The sequence below is a fragment of the Malaclemys terrapin genome, chromosome 3 (genome assembly GCF_027887155.1).
Source record: "Malaclemys terrapin pileata isolate rMalTer1 chromosome 3, rMalTer1.hap1, whole genome shotgun sequence".
NCBI classification, from domain to species: domain Eukaryota; kingdom Metazoa; phylum Chordata; order Testudines; family Emydidae; genus Malaclemys; species Malaclemys terrapin.
Window position 1 is genome coordinate 124,569,117 of NC_071507.1, and position 19,601 is coordinate 124,588,717.

A 19,601-nucleotide genomic window follows, 5' to 3' on the forward strand; every position below is an offset into this window, starting at 1 on the left:
AAACATTTCTTGAATGGTTCTTATTCCCAAACTAGGTCTCTTTACTAGGGTTACCATACGTCCAGATTTTCCCAGACATGTCCGGCTTTTGGGGGCTCAAATCCCCGTCCGGGGGGAAATCCCCAAAAGCCGGACATGTCCGGGAAAATCGGGAGGGAGGGCTCGGCGATGCTCGGCCGGGGCCTCTGGGGCTGGGGCCGGCGGTGCTCGGCAGGAGCCGGGGGTGCAGGGCCGGGTGGCCTGAGCCAAGCCGGGCGGGAGACGCCGGGGCCAGAGCCTCTTGGCCTGGGCCGGCCAGCCGCCGAAGGGAGCCGCTCGGCCAGGAGGGCCGGACTGAGCCGCGCCGTACCCCGTCCCAGCCTACCTGCTGCCTCCCTGTTTCAGGCTTCCCGCGAACATTTGATTCGCGGGAAGCAGGGGAGGGGGAGAAGCGTTCAGGGGAGGGGGCAGAGTTGGGGCGGGGCTGAGGGCAGGGTTGGGGCGGGTCCGGGTCCCCATGGAGTGTCCTTTTTAAAAACTAAAAGATGGTAACCCTATCTTTAGGGCCTGCTGCCATTATAGGTTTTCCCTTCTAGCGATAATGGTATGGTAGATCTCAAATCAATGAAGGCTACACTCAGAAAGACCTCAAGATTTCTGAAATATGCTGCTCAAACAGTTTCACTTTTGTTTCTATTGCCAGTCCACCCCCCCTCACATTTATCTCCAGACTATTTCATGTGCATATCTATTCCACCTCCAACAATCTTCTATTCATTGAACTTTTTGAAACTTTGCACTTTTAGAGAAGTAAGGGATTGATTCTGTGTACACAAATTTGCAGAGGGACAATAGGGTTGAGGTCTGTTATTTCTCACCTCTATATATTTTAAAACATTTTTGCTGTTAACAAAACAAAAATGTTCTCTGGAGACAAATCCACAATTTGAGAACTGCAAAACTAAGCATCTCTGATGGTATCTTCTAGACTGAGCACTGAATCCCATTGGGTAGATAGAAAGATTAACCTAAATAATCTATATAGAAGCCCCTGGAACCCCATAAGATTGGGTCCCTAATCCATGAACTACTGGAACTCTTTTACAAAACTTTTCTTAAACATTACATGAATATATTGTCTCATACTATAGAATTAAATTTATAATCCCTATTCCATTATATGAATGAGATCTTTGAGCTATAATGTATCTTAATTAAAACTACCTTTAGATGGATTTTTTCCTCAAAAAGCATTTTACCAAAACAATCAGATTTAAATAAAAATCTGATTGTTTTTTAAAAAAGATATTGATTTTTATCCACCCTCTATAGTAGTTTCTTGAATAAGACATCCTGTACTATTAAGTCAGCTGTATGCCTACAGTATTGGCTGTGCTTATCTTCTTTGCTGTGTTCTCATACATTCAGAAGACAGCACTATTTCCTTCCACCTCTTATGTTTACCAGGTTTTTCAGATTTAAAAAAGTAATACTGTTCCAACATGCTGCATTTGATCACAGTATGATCTATATAAACAAACTAGCCTTGAGAAGACTTGATACAATGAAATTCTAAGAGGAATAAAAAGATACCTGGGTATTTCGTAAAAGATTAGATTCAGGAGTACATTGAAGACAGTCTGTATCTTCCCTCTTTTGTGCAGTTCAATTGAGGAATGAAATTGGCTTTTGTACTCATTTATTTTACCCAAGTGAAGGATTTTTCCCTTGACTCCCAAAGTGGTATCTTTAAAGGCTTTTTTTTTTTAAATCTAGGCAATTATTCATTGGTGTTCAGTTCCTACATTCTGATGCTAACAGTGTTAAGTGTTAAAATCGTACATATATTTTCTGTTGGCTGAGTGAAGTGAAGCCTTACACTCCACTTGATGGCATTTTTCTTAGTACTTTGATAACTTTTGAAAACTGCAACTGATCAATTCTAAAGTTTCAGAAAACATTCAGGGGAATGTTCAAGGCAAAACCCCTACTGATTTAACTGAAAGCCTGACAGCCAGAAAAGCCTGGTTTTCATTAAGATCACTATATAGTCACTAGTACAGGGGTGAGGCAATGATCTCAGTGTTAGGACATCAGAGGGGGTGACAATTGGCCTGCCTGGGTGTACAGCTCAGCTAAGCATGAAACCCTCTAGTAATTTAATGCTTAAATGACTACTGCTCCAAGAAAAGTTTCTTAATATGGGTATACAAGAAAGAAAACCAGGAAGTACTGGATCAAACTTCTAGTTCTCATTTATTTAAAGTTTTGGAAAACAGAAGAACGACTAGTAAATGAGCTGAGAGTCAACACCTGCTTACTTAAAACTGATTTTTAAGGCCATGTCTATACTACCACTTATGTGACCCACAGGGACATGAAAAAAACCTGGGTGACATAAGTTTTGCTGGCGTAAGCGCTTGTGTGCACACTTGTTGGGGGTAGAAGCCAACATAACTACTGCTGCTTGTTGAGATGGTTTTATTATGTCAATGGGAGAGCTCTCCCCTGTTGGCACAGATTGGCTACAGCTGTGCCTCTAAGTTCACTAGTGTAGACATGGATTAAGTGTTGCTGAATACCATGCCTAGGGACACTAGAGAGGTTTCACATTTTTGAGGTTAAATCAATGCAGTGATGCCTGGGTGAATCTGCAGATATATTGAAAATAGCTCAGAGGCGTTAACTGCCCCCATTTATCTCAATCAAGGCCCTTTGAACACCAGGATTCTTTGGCCAGGAAATCTGGCATTTTTGGTGGAAATGGCACACTTATCATGGGAGTCTTTCTGCAGTCAAGTGCTCAGTGTTATTTTTCAATTTTCCTCCTCCTCTCCAGTTCTCAACGGAACCGGATTACATTATATTTTTCCTGCACTGTTCCATGAAGCCAAGCAGCAGAGTAGACCCAACAGTTCCTTTCCCCCCCTCATTTGTGGATCTGCTACTTGAAGCCTGACCTTCCTCTGAGCCCAAATCAGAGCACATCAGAATGCTTGTCAGCTGCCATAATACTTCAGAGTTGTCCCGGAGTCCTTTATGGGCATGTATATGGCCATGATTAAAAGGAAAGAACACCAATCCACCTGGATCCAGCCACTCACCTTTGCAAAATAAAGCCCTCTGAGCATTATACCATGTCACTGCAAACAGCCAAAGCTGTCTCAAGACTCATAATTGGGGAAATCCTGATTGACACTTGAAATGCTGGGTGCATTGTTTTGTTGGGTTCTGTTGTCAAAATAGTTTTCTTCCCCATGATGCAGGCAGTTGGTGATTGAACATCTGCAGCCATTTAATAAAACAGCTGTTCAGAACTGCCAATGCTTTTCAATACAAAATGAATGAGACTCCAGTCCAATAAGAGTGGGAAGTGTCCATATACTATGGCTGCTGGTTTCACTGTCCAGACAGGACGTGGGGGGGGGGGGGGGGGGGAACAACTCTGAAGGAGCCATGAACACAGGCAGTTAAGAGAATTTGAGTGTTGTAGCTGTGCTTGGAGGTAGCAAGACTTGATGAGTGGTGCAGTTTTGTCTGTAGGTTGTCTGACTGTTCTATCTGCAAGCTGCATAACTGGGCTGAGTGCCCCCATTTAATCAACTGAGACAGATCTGTTTTTGGTGCCTTGGTAAGGGCTGGGAGGACTGGTCTACGCTACAGAGTTAGGCCAATACAATGCATCTCTACGCTACCAGATCCCTCCTGCCAACATAACTTGCCTGCTACCTTGACTTGCTTACTCTAACTCCATAAGTGTAGCAATTGACATAATTAAGTCAACATAATGGCAGTGTAGATATGGTCCTTACATTGATTTAACTGGCCTCTAGGAGGTATCCCATAATGCTCTACTGTGATCACTCTGGTCACCGTTCTCAACTCTGCTGCCCAGCAGCCAGGTACACAGGAAAGAGCTCCCCCCCTGTAAACTTCTGAATTTCCATTTGCATGGTGAGCTTGCCTGCCCAGCTGATCATGCTGGTTCCATGCTCCAAACACACTCCTGTCTGGAGTACACAGAAGGTGGTGGATCTCCTGGGTCTGTGGGGAACAAAGACTGTCCAGGCACAGCTCAGATCAAGCCATAGAAATGTGGATATCTATGAGAAGATCTCTCATGGCATGGAGCAGGGCTACCAAAGGGATCTGCAGTAGCGCCGTGTGAAAGCAAAGGAGCTGCAGCAGGCATAGCAGAAGGCAAGAGAGGCGAACAGTCACTCTGGTTCAGCACCGCAGACGTGCTACTTTTACAGAAACTGCATGCTGTTCTCTGTAATGACCCCACCCAAACCTCCAAGAACAGCGTGGATACCTCTGAGGAGTCAAGAGTCCCAGGCCACCACAGGCAACACTGAGGACGACGACAATGGGACAAAGACGAGCAGGAGATCCACTGTATAAGAACAGCCATCTTGTTCTTTAAAGGTCCATTATCCCAGTATCCTGTCTTCTTACAGTGGCCAATGCCAAGTGCCCCAGAGCAAATTAACAAAACAGGTAATCAAGTGATCCATCCCTGGTTGCCCATTCCCAGCTTCTGGCAAACAGAGGCTAGGGTAAGGACACCATCCCTGCCCATCCTGCCTAATAGCCATGGACGGACCTATCCTCCATGAACTTATCTAGTGCTTTTTTGAACCCTGTTATATAGTCTTCACCTTCACAACATCCTCTGGCAAGGAGTTCCACCAAGTTGACTGTGTTGTGTGAAAAAGTACTTCCTTTTGTTTGTTTTAAATATGCTGCCTATTAATTTGGTGACCCCTAGTTCTTGCATTATGAGAAGGCATAAATAACACTTCCTTATTTGCTTTCTCCACACCAGTCATGATTTTATAGACTCTCTTTCCCCCCCCGCCCTCCCAATTCCCTAGTAGTCTCTTTTCCAAGCTGAAAAATCCCAGTCAATTTCTCCTCATATGGAAGCCGTTCCATACCCCAGTCATTTTTGTTGCCCTTTACTGAACCTTCCCAATTCCAAACAGGGCCGGCTTTAGGCCGATTCGGCTGAATTGGGCCCCGCGCTGCAGCTGTCCACCCCGCCCCCCAGCTCACTTCCCCAGCCCCTCCTCCCCTCCCCTGAACGCCCCGCCCCCTCCCCTACTTCCCGCAAATCAGAGATTCGCGGGAAGTCTGAAAAGAAGCAGGGGCGGGCCAGCAGAACAAGGTAAGCTGGGGTGGGGGTGGTGGGGGCGCGAGAAGGGCTCTGGGGAGGCGCGGCCCATTCCCGCAGGCCCCAGCGGCTCTGGCCCGCCCCCCCCCCCCCGGGTCTCCCCCCCCGTCCCGGCTCGATTCCTGGGGGCGGGGCTTGCTGCAAGCCCCGCCCCCAGGAATCAGGCCCCGCTCTTGCTAAAGCCGGCCCTGATTCCAATGCATCTTTTTTGAGATGGGGCAACCACATCTGCATGCAGAATTCCAGATGTGGGCATACCATAAATTTATATAGCAGCAATATGATATTTTCTGATATTTTGTCCCGGAGAGCCGGGAACTGTTTGCAACCCTGGAAAGTTCAGCCAAGTGCAGAGCAGCAGCATGGCTAAGCATGATTCCAGGGAAGGAACCTCTGCTGAGTGAGCATTTACCATAAATATTGTGTGAGTGGGGGGGGTGTCACATGTTCTTATGTTTTTGTTTTTTTATTTAAAAAACAGTTGCAGTAGAGTGGCTACCTGCTTCCCAGTGCCTGGACAAGCTAGGCAGAGGGTGCCCTGCAAAACATTGTGTACAGAGGGATGTCCTGGGAATCCTCCATAAAGATCTCTAGAAAACTATCATGCAGGTACTCTAATCCATTGTAGAAGGTTTCTGGGGAAGGTTGCCGTATTTCTTCCACCATGGTACGACACTTTCGCACACCATTCCGGTATTAATTTGGCAGGCATCATCGCAGCATAAGGACCCAGTCTGTACCTGGACACTTGCAGCAGCTGTTCCCTTGCAGCCTCTGTTACTTTCAGGAGCATATCAGCTAGGGTTATCTATGGGAGACAGTGGTAGTATTCACTTCAATTGCTCGACCCACAAACACTAGTGCCTGTGGGCCCCCTCTTGTTTTTCCATCCCTTCCCCCACGCTTGACACTACATGGCTGTAGTCTGGGTGGCAGGGGTTGACATTGCCCACACAAACTGTAAGCCTAGGGCAGACAGGGTGTGAGGACACAGGTCAAAGGGTGTTCTTGGGCACTCTGGCCCCCCCTGCACGGGGCAGGTAGATGGTCCAGGCCTCCCACTGTGTCCCCGGGCTACTCTGGGAGGCTAACAGTGGCAGGGGAAGAAAAGGAAAATGTTTCAGTGGCCGTAGGCCATCACATGCATAGAGACATACCCCTCACCGCCTCTGCTAGCAGTTTGGGAAGGGGAATGCCAGATCCTGACCTCCAGACAATGTTCATGTTAGAAAGGGAAGGTGGCATGGTCCCCTGGGCACCTACAGTTCTGTGGGTCTTGTTGTCCTCTCCTGGCCCCCCGTCCACTGCAGATGGTCCAGCTCCCTTGCCCTACTCACCGTGGCTAGGACAGCAAACAAGTTCAATGAATACCTTGTAGAAATGAAAATGTTCTGCTTTACACTTGTATAGATTCAGGGAAAGGATTTTTATATGGCAAGTTTGCACTGACAATGGTCCCTTTGTGCTGTGCCTGTTTTACAGATGAAAGTGTAGCCTTTACACTTCCTCCACACCAGCGGAGAGGGTCTCCCAGATAAGACAAAGGCGAAAGAATGCATGACAACATTTAATGAGATAATGAATACCTCTGGGACAGTGGAAACTGAACAGAGGGCATGGAGGATTGCTCTTGCAGAAAACATGGACACAGACATTATGAGGAGGAGAAAAGCCCCTAAGAATGAGCATGGCACAGAGAAGGTGATGATGGGGATTCTGAAGGAACAAAGACATGTTGAGGCATCTGAATGACCTACAGGAGAAACAGCTTGAGGCTTGACTCCCTCTGCAGCCCCTGCAGAACTGCATTCCAACATCGCTGTACTCCCCCCTCCCTCCACACACATTCCATTAGGTGTGGGGGGCAAATGCAATATCCCTTCCGCTCAGCCTCAGGCAAGGATGCACAGAATCTCAGCCACACACACTGATTTTTAAAGAGATTAATGTGTTTTCACATTTTTACAATGGGAGGGGGCCCATTGTATTCCCATCTTTCCAAGGTTTAATTCTTTGTCAATTTTTTTTTGCACGCGCGCACACACACACACACACACTAAAAGTCCATGTCTTGAAAATGAAATATTTATTAATTCAAAGTGTGGGGAGGCAAAGGGGGAAAACTGAGACACGGGGGTATGAGCACAACTTCAAAGGCCCAGAGTGGTGAATGGAAATCAGGAGTCCTGGCTCCTATCCCTTCCACACTAAGCAGCAGCCCACACTCCCCTCACTCATGGCAGCCACTGTTTCATCCCCCAACACAGATGAGTTGCTGGGTCAATGCACATTCCCCAGGCATCAAGTACATCCCCCTTCACCAGCAGTACCTTTGGAAGGGCCAAGGCTGAATGGAATTTCTCCCCAGTGATGGTCTTCCAGCAGTAGGTTGGGAGGCAGCTCTAGTGGTGCTAGTGAGCAGGAGCTGTACGTTATTTTCAGAGCAAAGCAACAGGTATTTTTTCCAAGGTAACATCACTACATACACAGCAAGGTTCAGACTACTGGTAGGCACAACACAGGAAAGCACCACACATTACTGTGGGTCATTTTAACAGGTTGTGCTCACCACTGTGATGCCTCCTGCTGGTTTCTTTGGGAATTAGCTCTGTCCATCAGCAGGGCATCCTCCTCTTGTGGCGTCTCACTTTCCATCACTGCTTCTCCACAGTCTCTGGGGACCTGCCTTGTTCCAGACTACGGCGTCCTCTTCAGGGCATGGCCCTCCGGCTGTGCCCCAACTCAGTTATCTCCCCTTCTGGGTGAACCAGCAGTCCTTCGTTTGGCTTCTTGCTGCAGTGGCAAACTGCAGCCCCTAGTCCAGCCCCTTGCTCGGGGCAAACTGCAGTCCTTTGGCTGGCCACTTCCCTTGGCAGCCAGTGGGGCAAAGGGGGAGCAGGGCCAGGCCCACCCGCTACTCTGGGCCCCAACCCATGGACCCTATAGCAGGCGCTCACTGCCTCTCCTTCCCCTCTGCTGCTACCTGCTTTCCCTGGGCCACTTCCCCATAGCCCCCAGCACCTACTTGGCCCCTGTATCAAGGCCACAGTCTGGAAGCTCTGCTTGCTCCCCCAACCCTGCCCAGCACTGCCCTGTCCCAGGTACTTCTCTCTACAGGCAGCCAGTCCTTCTCCCTCAAGCTCCAGGGACAAACCCAGCTCCTCTCTTCCCTGCAGCCCTTCTTCTAGGACCCAACCTGGCCCTGATTGGCTGCTTCTAAGCCTTCCTCTGGTTGGTTGGGTTTTGCGCAGCTGCTCCAAGAGCTGCTATTAATCCTTTGACAGACAATGAGGGGCACTGCCCCATCACAGTCATTAATAAAATGGGTTTTCAAAGTCTGAGATACACTGCTTCACGTCAGCGATTCTTCAAATGGACAAAGGCACATTCAACCATTCTGCACTTGCTGAGCCTATTGTTTAATCCAGGGGCAGGCAACCTATGGCACGTGTGCCGAAGGTGGCACACAAGCTGATTTTCAGTGGCACTCACACTGCCCGGGTCCTGGCGACTGGTCCAGGGGGCTCATAGAAAGAGGCCTTCTAAAAACGTTAAAATGTATTACTGGCACGTGAAACCTTGAATTAGAGTGAATAAATGAAGACTCAGCACACCATTTCTGAAAGGTTGCCGACCCCTGGTTTAACCGCTCACAGCTGCGGCCCAGATGTCTGGTGTATGGCTTCACGAGTGATGGGAGTAAGGGGTAGGCTGGACCTCCCAGGGTCACTATTGGCATTTCAACATCAATGGTGATTTTGCAGTCTGGAAAACAAGTCCTTGCTTACAGCTTTCTGAGCAGACCTGTGTTCTTAAAGATGCATGCATCAGACACCTTCCTGGACCATCCCATGTTGTCAGTAAAACCTCCCCATGTGATCCACCAGCACTTGCACCACCATAGAAAAGTATCCCTTGCTGTTTATGTACTCTGACAATGGTGGTCTGGTGCCAATATGGATATGCATGCTATCGCTCCACTGCAGTTCAAGAACCCCATTGCAGCAAAACCATCCAGTATCTCCTGCACATCGCCCAGAGTGACCCTTCTTAGGAGAAGACGATTAATGGCCCTGCATACTTGGATCACAGCAACCCACACAGTGGATTTCCCAACTACAAATTGATTCCCCACTGACCAGTAGCAATCTGGCATTGCAAGCTTCCACACAGCAATCGCCACTCGCTTTTCCCACTATCAGAGCACGTCTCATTTTAGTGTTGCTGCACTGCAGGGCTGGGGAGGGCTCAGCACACAGTTCCTTGAAAGTGGCCTTATGTGTATAAAAGTTCTGCAGCCACTGCTCATCATCCCATACTTGCATAACGATGCAATCCCACCAATCAGCTTGCTTCTCAGAGCCAGAATTGGCACACCACTGTGTTCAGCTGCTACGCGACTGCCAACAACCAGGAATTGTTTTGTTCCATGGCTTCCAGCAAGGCTACTTGAAGGACATTGCAATGTTCCGTGCAGCAGCTCCTCTGAAAATACCACTGGATAAGGTGCACAGTTTTTGTGATGCTCACAATAATAGTGCACAGCTGTCTGGATCCATATTTCACTAGAGATGGTATATGCACAATTATGCCAGCCTTTTGGAAAATATTATGGGTTGCAGATAAAATCAGGGGAGGGAGAAAAGTATATCGTGGGATGCCGAAGCCATGTTCCCAGTCACCCCTGTTTGCAAACCCTTCCCAAACCCCCCTGCGGCTATGCATGCAAGCACTGCTAGTGAGGATGCACTCCACTGACAAGGACCGTGGCATGGACATGCACAAACAATTTAATTACTCCGGTGCCTGTATGTCGACTTAAAGTTTGTAGACATGCCCTGAGACTGAAATGTGAGCGTTAATCAGTCCCACTGTCTGAAGTCTGAGTTAACTACTGCCTGATGGTGAGGAGCAGAGCTGAAATGAGCTAAGCAGGGTGACTTGGTATAAAAAGTCAGTTCCCAGGCAAATTCCAGCACCGCGAATAGAGGCAGAAAACAGTTATGGCAGGAGCTTAGAGAAAATGATATTTTTCTTCCTTCCAGGTCCCACTCTGATTTCAAGATGACCAGCAACAGAACAGTTGTGGTGACTTGCCACAGATGTGCCATGTTTTCTTTCCTGTCTGAAGTCAGAAGTCACTTCCTGTGCATGAAATGCAAGTTGGTGGCTGTGGCGGAGGAAGTTTCTTAGATTAAGGGGCAAGCAGAGATGCTGAGGAGTTCCTAGACAGCCAGATACAGGAACCATCAGGTTCAAGAACAAAAGGAGCTGGCCACCAAAGAATCAGAAAAAGAGGAAGTCAGGGAAGACCTGACACTGTGTAAGCATGAGAAGAGGTCAGAGCGGTGCTCTTCACAGCTGGGGACAGATGAAGATGGGCAGGCTGTGGCTACCAGAGAAGAGAGGACCAGGAGGAATTCCACACAGCTAGCAGTTTCCAATCGATATCAGGTCCTCAACATGAAAACTGTGGAAGATCTCAATATCCAGCTGGTCCAAGGGAATGTACGGGACACCATCTAACCCTGAAGATGGTAGCTCAACTCAACCTGTAAGAAAAAAAATCAAGTTTGCCTACGAAGAGTTCTCCACCTGTATAAAGATGACAAACTATTCTTGTTGGGGATTCAATACTTGGAAGAACTGAAAAAACATTCTGCAAGGCACAGGACAACAGGATGGTATGCTGCCTTTCCAGAGCCAAAACATGAGACATCACTCTAACAATGAATAGGATTCTCAAGTTAATGGGCAAGGATCTATTCATGATGGTTCATATCACTAATGACACTGCATTGTGGGATATCACAGATCAGACAAGACTTCAGGGTACTTGGAAGGGTGTTGAAGGAGAAGAATTTCCAAGTGATCACAGTTTCTTCCTGTGCTGTAAGCAAAGGAAGACAAGGCAGAAGTCTTTGGAAGTGAAGTACTAGCTAGGTAAGTGGTGTAGACATTTGATATTGTGGAACACCAACCACCTTCTATGGTAAAAGGAGATTGCATAGTTTAGATGACCTCCATCTCAGTAGAAAGGGAACCAATCTCCTAAGAGCCAGGCTGGCCAGATTAGTCAGGAGTGCACTAAACTAACAACAAAAGGAGAGTAAAAAGAGGCAAGATACAAGCACTCATTTAGCACAAAAATCAATCAAGGAACCAAGGGACATGAAGAAATTCTTAATTTGCCTATATACTGATAGCAAGAGCATGGGTAACAAGAGGAATTGAAACTGCTCATTTAGGAACAAATTCCACCTAGTTGGTATTACTAAACCTGAAAGGGAATGATCTCCATGACTGGATTATTGAAATCAATGGTTGTAACCTATTTAGAAAGGATCAAGTGGGCAAAAACAGGACTGGGAGTAGCACTCAGTCAAAAAATGTTTTGGGAGTCACTGATAACTTGGAAGAAAATGATTTTGAAAGCTTGTGGATCAACATCCTAACAGATAAAGTACAAGATGTGTATTAGTTGGCATCTGCTACAGACCACCAAATCATACCAGGGAACAGGATGATTGGCTCCTTACACAACTACCTATCATGTGTAGGGAAAAAAAGCTGTGAGATCATGGAGGACTTCAAAACATATGCTAGACATACCATGCACCAGTACTACAACACCCACAGAATTTCTAAGTATTATAAATGACAATTTCCTAACTCAAAAAATGTTGCCTCCAACACAGGGGAATTCTAACTAGACCTCACCTGAGGGATAAAGAGGAACTAATCACACAACTAAGCGGTAACTGTAGTTTAGGTACAAGTGATCATAACTTAATCACATTTATAAAGTGCAAACCGAATGAAGTCCAAACCAGTAATATATATGGTTCTTGAAAATGTCAGTTTCACAAAACTGAAAACAACTGAGCCAAATTAGCTGGAACAATTTAATAGGAAAAATGTGAATGATAATTGCGAATTGTTTAAGTACTTTACTAGCTGTCCAAAAAGCCACACTCAAGACTATATTGGTTAAAAACAACCTAGTTTAGAAGGGAAGGGAAGTGACCTATAAAAATAAAAATATAAAATAAATGGAAGAAAGGGGAAGACAGCATAAATATAAATCAGAAAATAGGAATTGTTAGCAAATTGATCAGATAACCAAAGGGACAAGGAAAAGTCTATGGCCACCAGAGTTAAGGATAATAGAGAGTTTAAAAGTAAAACAAAGAATCCTAACAGCATTGGTCCATTACTAGATGGAAATGGCACAATTATCAATACTGAAAAGTCAGAAGTGTTCAGTAAATATTTGTTCTGTATTTGGGAAAAAACAGACGATACAGTCATATGCTAACACTTTCATTCTACTAGCATCTCTGGAGGATGTTAAACAGCAGCTACTAAAGTTAAAAATATTTTAATCAGTAAGTCCAGATAACCTGCATCCAACCGTTTTAAAAAAGCTGGCTGAGGAACTTGCTGGACCATAATGTTTATTTTCAATAACTCTTGGAACACTGGGGAAGTTCCAAAAGATTGCAAAAAAGGTAACGTTGTGCCATTATTTAATAAGGGTAAAGGAAATGACCCAGGTAATTATAGGCCTGTCAGTTTAACACTGATCCCAGGTAAGATAACGGAATGACCGATACTAGACTTGATTAATAATGAATTAAAGGAGGGTAATATAAGTAATGCCAATCAACTTGGGTTTATGGAAGATGGATTCTTTCTAACTTGACTCTTTATGAGAATACAAGTTTGGTTAATAAAGGCCATAGTGTTGATATAATAAACTGAAATTTTTGTAAGCATTTTACTTGGTACTACATGACATTTTGATTAACAACTAGAAGGATAAAATTAACAGGGCACACATTAAAAGCTGGCAAATTGATAGGTCTCAAAATGTAGTTAGAAATGGGGAATCAGCATTTCGAGGGTGTTTCTAGAGGGGGTCCCACTGGGATCGGTTCTTGGTCCTATGCTATGTAACATTTTTATCAGTGACCTGGAAGAAACCAAAATCCTTGAAAGTTTGCAGATGACAAATATTAGGGGAGTGGTAAAATAAGGAAAGAGGACAGGTCACTGATACAGAGCAAGACGGATTGCTTGGCCTCAAGCAAACTATGTTTTAATAATGGCTAAATATATACACATCTAGGAACAAAGAATGTAGGCCATATTTAAAAGATGGGGGACTAGCCTAGGAAGCAGTGACTGTAAAACATTTAGGGGTCATGGAGAAGGATGAGCTGAACATGAGCTCCCAATGAAAGACTGTTGCCAAAAGGGCTAATGCAATCCTTGGATCCATGAACAGGGGAATCTCAAAGAGCAGAGATTATTTTACCTCTATATTTGGTACTAATGTGACCACTGCTGGAATACTGTTATCCAGTTCTGGTGTCCGTAACTCAAGAAGGATGTTGATAAATTGGAGACAGTTCAGAGAAAAGGCATGAAGATGATTAAAGGATCAGAAAACATGGCATAGATTGAGCTCCTTGCAGCTATCACTATATCTTAAAGAGAAGATTAAAGGGTGACTTGGTTACAGTCTAAGTACCTACACAGACCAAAAAAAATATTTGATAATGGGATCTTCAACCTAGCAAAGACAGATAAAATTCAATGACTGGCAGTTGAAGTTAGACAAATTCAGACGGGAAATAAAGCACCTATTTTTAACAGTGAGAATAATTAACCATTGAACAATTTACCAAGGGTCATGGTAGATGCTCCATCTCTGAATGTTTTCCTAAGAGATATACTCTAGAAATTATTTTGGGGAAGGTTCTATGGCCTGGATTGTACAGGAGATCAGACTGGATGATCACAGTGGTCCCCTTCTAGCCTTGAAATCAATGAAACAGTCTCATATTTGGGCTGGATTGGTATTTGCACTGATTGTGCCTGAGCAACACAGCAGCCTTATGACTAGAATCAAGTCTATTGTACCACAAAAGCCATTTGGACTTGTCATTCAATTCACCAGAAAGCTTTGGCAGCCAAGCAATGCCAGCAGAACTGACAAAAGTACTTGATAAGGCTTTGAAGTTTACAACTTTTACTTGGTAAATGCATGCCTCTTCTATTTTATGAAAGAAAATGGGCACTCAGCAGCAGCTCTTCTTCCACAGTGGTACTTGCTGACTTTCACAAGGAAAGTTCTGAATGGTGTTTTTAAATTCAAAGAAACAAGGATTTTTCCTTGCTGAATGTAGCTCAGCCCTTGCAGAACGCTCATCAGTGAAGTACTCCTTTATTCTGAAAGTTCATCTGCAGAGGCAGAATATGGCATGGGTTCTCAACCTGTGATTACAAACAGGTGTCTGAGTTGTAACCACCAAACCATTTCTATATTGCTAATTGGGAAGGAGGAGGAGTACAGGTATGGCAAAGGTTCAGAATGACCACACTAAGGGCTTGTCTGTGCCAGAGACTTTTGCACTCATGTAACTATAGCTACACCAATATAACCCCCCCACTACTATACTGCATCAATATAAAAGTGATTTGCACCAATACAGATCAATTTGGAGGTAAGACACTGCTATAGGTTGCTTTTTATTTACATCATCATTGTAACACATTTATCGTAGGGAACTACAATGTGCAGAACTCTGGTGTAGACAGACCCTATGATGAATCACCTCCAGAAAACATGTTTAAGACAAGGTTTCTCAGAGCTTCATTCAACTTTGTTTGATCAACTCAACTAGGCAACTGATTTTTGCTGATCCTAGGGTAGCAACTTAAAATGGATTTCACTCCATTTCATACTCCGCCACAAGACTTTGTTACAGGATACTCAAATACCAGATCACTTGTATAAAGATATCCCTGCCCCTTCCAAAAGTATCTTGTGCCCATCCAGAAGTATGTCTTACTAGTTCACTAGCAGGTTAAGCATGGTTCACTGGGAGAATTCATATAGCAATGACCAGGGCAGTCAGGCTGTATTGCTTTGCATTAATTGCCTGTCAGATGATTATGCTCAGCAATCAGAAAGCAGGAACATGGAGGCTGGCTAAATGAACAGTGCCAGCAGTCTGATAATAGGGACATTCATAGCCAGACATTTAAAATCCAAGGTGAAATGCTGTAACGCAGACCAGCTATCTATTCAATAGGTAGTTAAACTATTTTCCAGAATAATGCTCCATTTACAATTATATTTTTCAATGTGTAAAAGCTAAAGGGACATCAGCTTAGAAATACCTGTCTATTGTTTTCCTACTTGATTAAAAGTAATGCACAGTTTTTTTAATGCAGCAACAGGCAAAAGATTTTTAATGCGGAAAAAAGGAACACTCCAATTGTCAGGAGGTTTAGGAAGCCCAGAACATGAAGCTACTTTTAACTTATTTTAAACCAACTAGATTTCAAATTGCATGCCCCTCTGAATTGTTTGTTCTATATTTTACCCAATGTTTAGAAGTCAGCTTAATCTTTTAAGTACTTTTTTCCCCTGAACATGAAGTTGTCTTAGTTGATGCACCAACATTGCGGTGTGAAAAAGTGGCTGTTATTTTTCTTTGAGTCAAACAAATGTCTGAGTAACATCTGAAACAGAATGATGGATTTAAAAATAGTAAGAATCCAGACTTTCTTCAGATGTTTTGAAAGAAGAAAAGTTTGCATGGAAGCACATTTTGATCTTAAGTTGCTAAATAATTTGAATAAATGCTATTTCAAGACTGTGCTCCTTTGTGGCCTATAAAGGCATATTGCTACTATAAAAGCTAGTTGTATAGGAACATTATTACAGGTCAATTAAATACAAACAGTACTTAAGATTCTACCTGTACTAAGTAGTGTCTTATTGCTTCAACTATGGGTTACTAATAACCTTAAGATTTACCAGTGGTGTCAGATTTTTATTCTAAACATGCAACTATTAACTGTGAAGGCCCATTCTGGAATTCCCAGTCATGCGAGTCTATTCACGTACAAGTAGTTCCACTGAAGTCGAGGAGACAACTTTAATGAGTTATCACATTCAGACCTTCATTGACGAGGAGAAAAAGGATCCCTGTAGTTGTTCCCCTATTTCATACACAACTTGATGACAGGGTGGACTGATTTAAATCAAAATTTAAATTATGAATTTTAATCATGATTTCAAAAAGCAAGCAAGAAACCTTGATTTAAATAAGTTTTAGTTGCATTTTACATTTGTACTTCAGTTATTTTTTTCTAAAGAAAGGTTGATTCTCACCGTTTGGTAACTTTTAAAACATGTTTATCTGCAACTAAATACAGCCTTTACACTAAACTTGACACCTTGCTAATCAGGAGGATGCACTATATATAATTGTCTAAATACATATGTAGATAACTTAATTTGCATTTATTCAGATTCTTAATTTTTACCTTTTTATTCTGTTAGAAAATGGTGAATGACTTACTAGATATTTTTTATTTGTGATTTGTAAAAAAAATGTATTCGGATGGAAATTCAAATTTGATTAAAAATACCCAAAAACAGCATTTACTTTAAAGAAAACTACCTTAAATGTGCTGGATACATTTAAAAGTTTATCAAAATATGTTTTGCCTTTAAAACTAATGTATTAAATTATTATCTGAACTTACTGTTTCTGGTCACCATGTCCTCCAAGATTTTACAATTAGTACATCTCATCCCCTCAAACTACATTGGAAAATAAAAACAAACCTTCCAGCTTTATCACTCAAATGATTTCTTAACTCTGAATGAACTAGTAATTGAACCAAACTGAATACACTGAAAAGAAAATATTCCCTGAACACCTGCAGAAGAGGCAGCTACTCTGCTGTCAAAAGCTGGTTCAGCATTTAAACTCTGGTTCCAGATGCTTAGCCAACAACTTCCATCAGCAGTTCAGTGGTATAACTTTAAAACATCAGCTACAAACATGTACTGCTTAATCGTTTAAATTAAACACAAAAATAGATCATAGTAAGTTTAGGCCTTAAACAACTGCCAATTTCAAATTAAATTTGAAATGAGTTCATATTTAATTTAAATAAAAAATATTTTTTTTAAATCCACCATGTTTGGTGTAAACAGCACTGTTTTTAGCCATTACAGACTTCAGGTTCAAACTGTTTCATATACTGATTCAGAACTTAATTTCTCCTATTACTGAAGCTATGTAAATTGATATCACATTATGTTTGCCTGGTAGTTCAAAGGGGACCTTAGTCCATACTTTATGTTCCTTACACATTACCAGAATTTAAGTTCAGGCTACATCTGTAGAGAGTACAACAATTTAAATCTAGAAGCAAAGATTCACTCAATTTCTCAAGCTGAAAGAAGTCCATCCAAAACATTAAATGGCAGCTAAGTAATTGCTTGCTTTAAGTTCATATCAGTGCGTGCAATGCAACGCTATACCAATTAAACTTTTATCTAAACAGAACTGTCACTACTAAGACTACATAGTTATGATTTCTTTTGGTATGGTCTGCTTTTTAATTTTTATTTTTATGGTAATTATTCAGCTCTGAAACCAAGTATAATGCATTACAAAAGTTCTTGGTGGTCAGAGAGCTGACCAGTCATATGATGCTAGCTATTCCTTATTTCAGTTGCTAAATTGCTCTAAAATATAGCTGAAAACACAAGCTTTCCTAATACTACTTTTCCATATATGCAGTTATTGTAGTTGCCACAGGTATATGGTGCTATTTTGAATGTGAAGAGAGGAGGACCATCCGAAGGTAAGTATGGTCCACATTGACATTTCCATCTAGTCATACTACCAGCATTAGTGACATGAGAAAAAAGTAAACTTTTCCAAAGCACACTACAAAAAAACTGACTTAATCTTTATCAAAGCTCTATGAGAATTCTAAAGATGCACAAAGTTACATAGGAAGCAAACTGTGTTCACTGTACTTTATACACACGTGAAGATTTTATACACCTCCCAGGAATCTGACAGTTCCAATTTTCATTTCAAACCAAGTGGTGAAGACCACTACAGAATTGTAAAGCAAGCTTAAAAGTGTAGCATCACCAATGGAAAAGATCTTTCTGCAGAGAATAGTGTTTAATGCCCCAGAGTTCTTATCTTCTGATTCCTGCCTATTTTTGTCTTGCAGTGTCCATCAGAACATGAAGGGGCCAGCTTACAGTTAGTTGTAAGCATATTATAAAGAAAGGTTTTTTTAGTTATTTGCATCCAATTAACAACTAAAAATGTTGATATTTAACTATCATTTTAATAGAAGAGCAATGCTAACTTGTGTAATATGGATGTTTGCAGAGAGAGTTTGATGTAAGCATTTCAGAAGTTCGTATTCGCAAATTGCCTTTACCAATTTAGTTAACATGTGAAGATTTACTTTAAGAAACAGCAATAATTGTAATAGTATTACAATTAAATGCTCAGTGATCTAAATATTAAGTATAATTAGGTATATAGATTTCTTCCATGAGGAAATTTTATTTCACTTCTTTAACGTGATCTTGTTTGTCAGAGGAATTGGTATATATTTGGGATGTGCCAACACAAACTTAAGTATAAGGAATTTTCAATTAGAGAAAACAGTATGCTGTACTGTTCAACATAAGATTTTAACTTATTTTCTTCAGGATTTCACAGTAATTAAGACCCATGAATCAAAACAGACGTTCTTAAATCTTTGATTACATTTTAAAAAGTGAGAAGATTGAGTGGCTGTTCAAAAGAGTTAGTAGCTATGATTTCATATGTAAAAGTGAGCTTTAATAGCCTCTGAATAATTCCTGAGCAATGAACCATATTTAGAAATGACTTCCCAAAGTTATATGCATGAATATATCATTCTGCAATTAATGAAATAAACCACTTAAAAATTATTCTGGATCACAGGGTTTCTCTGGATTTCAGGGTGGGTAGGAATGGTGTCCCTAGCCTCTGTTTGCCAGAAGCTGGGAATAAGCAACAGGGGAGGGATCACTTGATGATTACTTGTTCTGTTCATTCCCTCTGGGGCACCCTGTACTGGCCACTATCAGAAGACAGGCTACTGGGGCTAGATGCACCTTATGTTCTTATATTTACTACTCTAGAGTTATGGAGAAAAATGAAGAGTATAGTATGTACTTGAAATAGATTGCAGAGTAGGGTGGATAAAAATCAATGATTTTTTTTAAAAGTAACTTTATTTAAATCAGATTTAAATGCTTTTTGAGAAAAAATTCATCTACAGATTGTTTTAATTAAGATACATTATAGCTCAAAGATATCTCAAATTCAGATAATGGAATAGGGATTATAAATTCTGATTCTACAGTATGAGAAAATATATTCATGTAATGTTTAAGAAAAATTTTGTAAATGAGTTCCAACAGTTAAAGGATTAGGAACCCAATCTTATGGTGTTCCAGGGGCTTCTATATAGATTATTTAGGTTAATCTTGCTATCTACTCAATAGGACTCAGAGCTCATTCTAGAAGATACCATCAGAGATGCCTCGTTTTGCAGTTCTCCAATTGTG

At 42.3% G+C, this 19,601-nt stretch overlaps 1 protein-coding gene and 1 long non-coding RNA gene across 3 annotated transcripts in view; one reads left to right on the forward strand and one right to left on the reverse strand.

The window, feature by feature from the left end:
- The window catches only part of LOC128834018 (uncharacterized), a 79,162-nt gene extending 62,561 nt beyond the window's left edge, over positions 1–16,601 (forward strand). The window contains exons 3-4 of the long non-coding RNA XR_008444373.1: positions 5,637–5,764; positions 6,638–16,601. This is a non-coding gene — a long non-coding RNA (uncharacterized LOC128834018). The remainder of the gene's footprint in view (positions 1–5,636; positions 5,765–6,637) is intronic.
- Positions 1–19,601, reverse strand: part of AMD1 (adenosylmethionine decarboxylase 1) — a 46,265-nt gene that overhangs the window by 22,181 nt on the left and 4,483 nt on the right. The gene's annotated exons all lie outside the window — the stretch shown is intronic.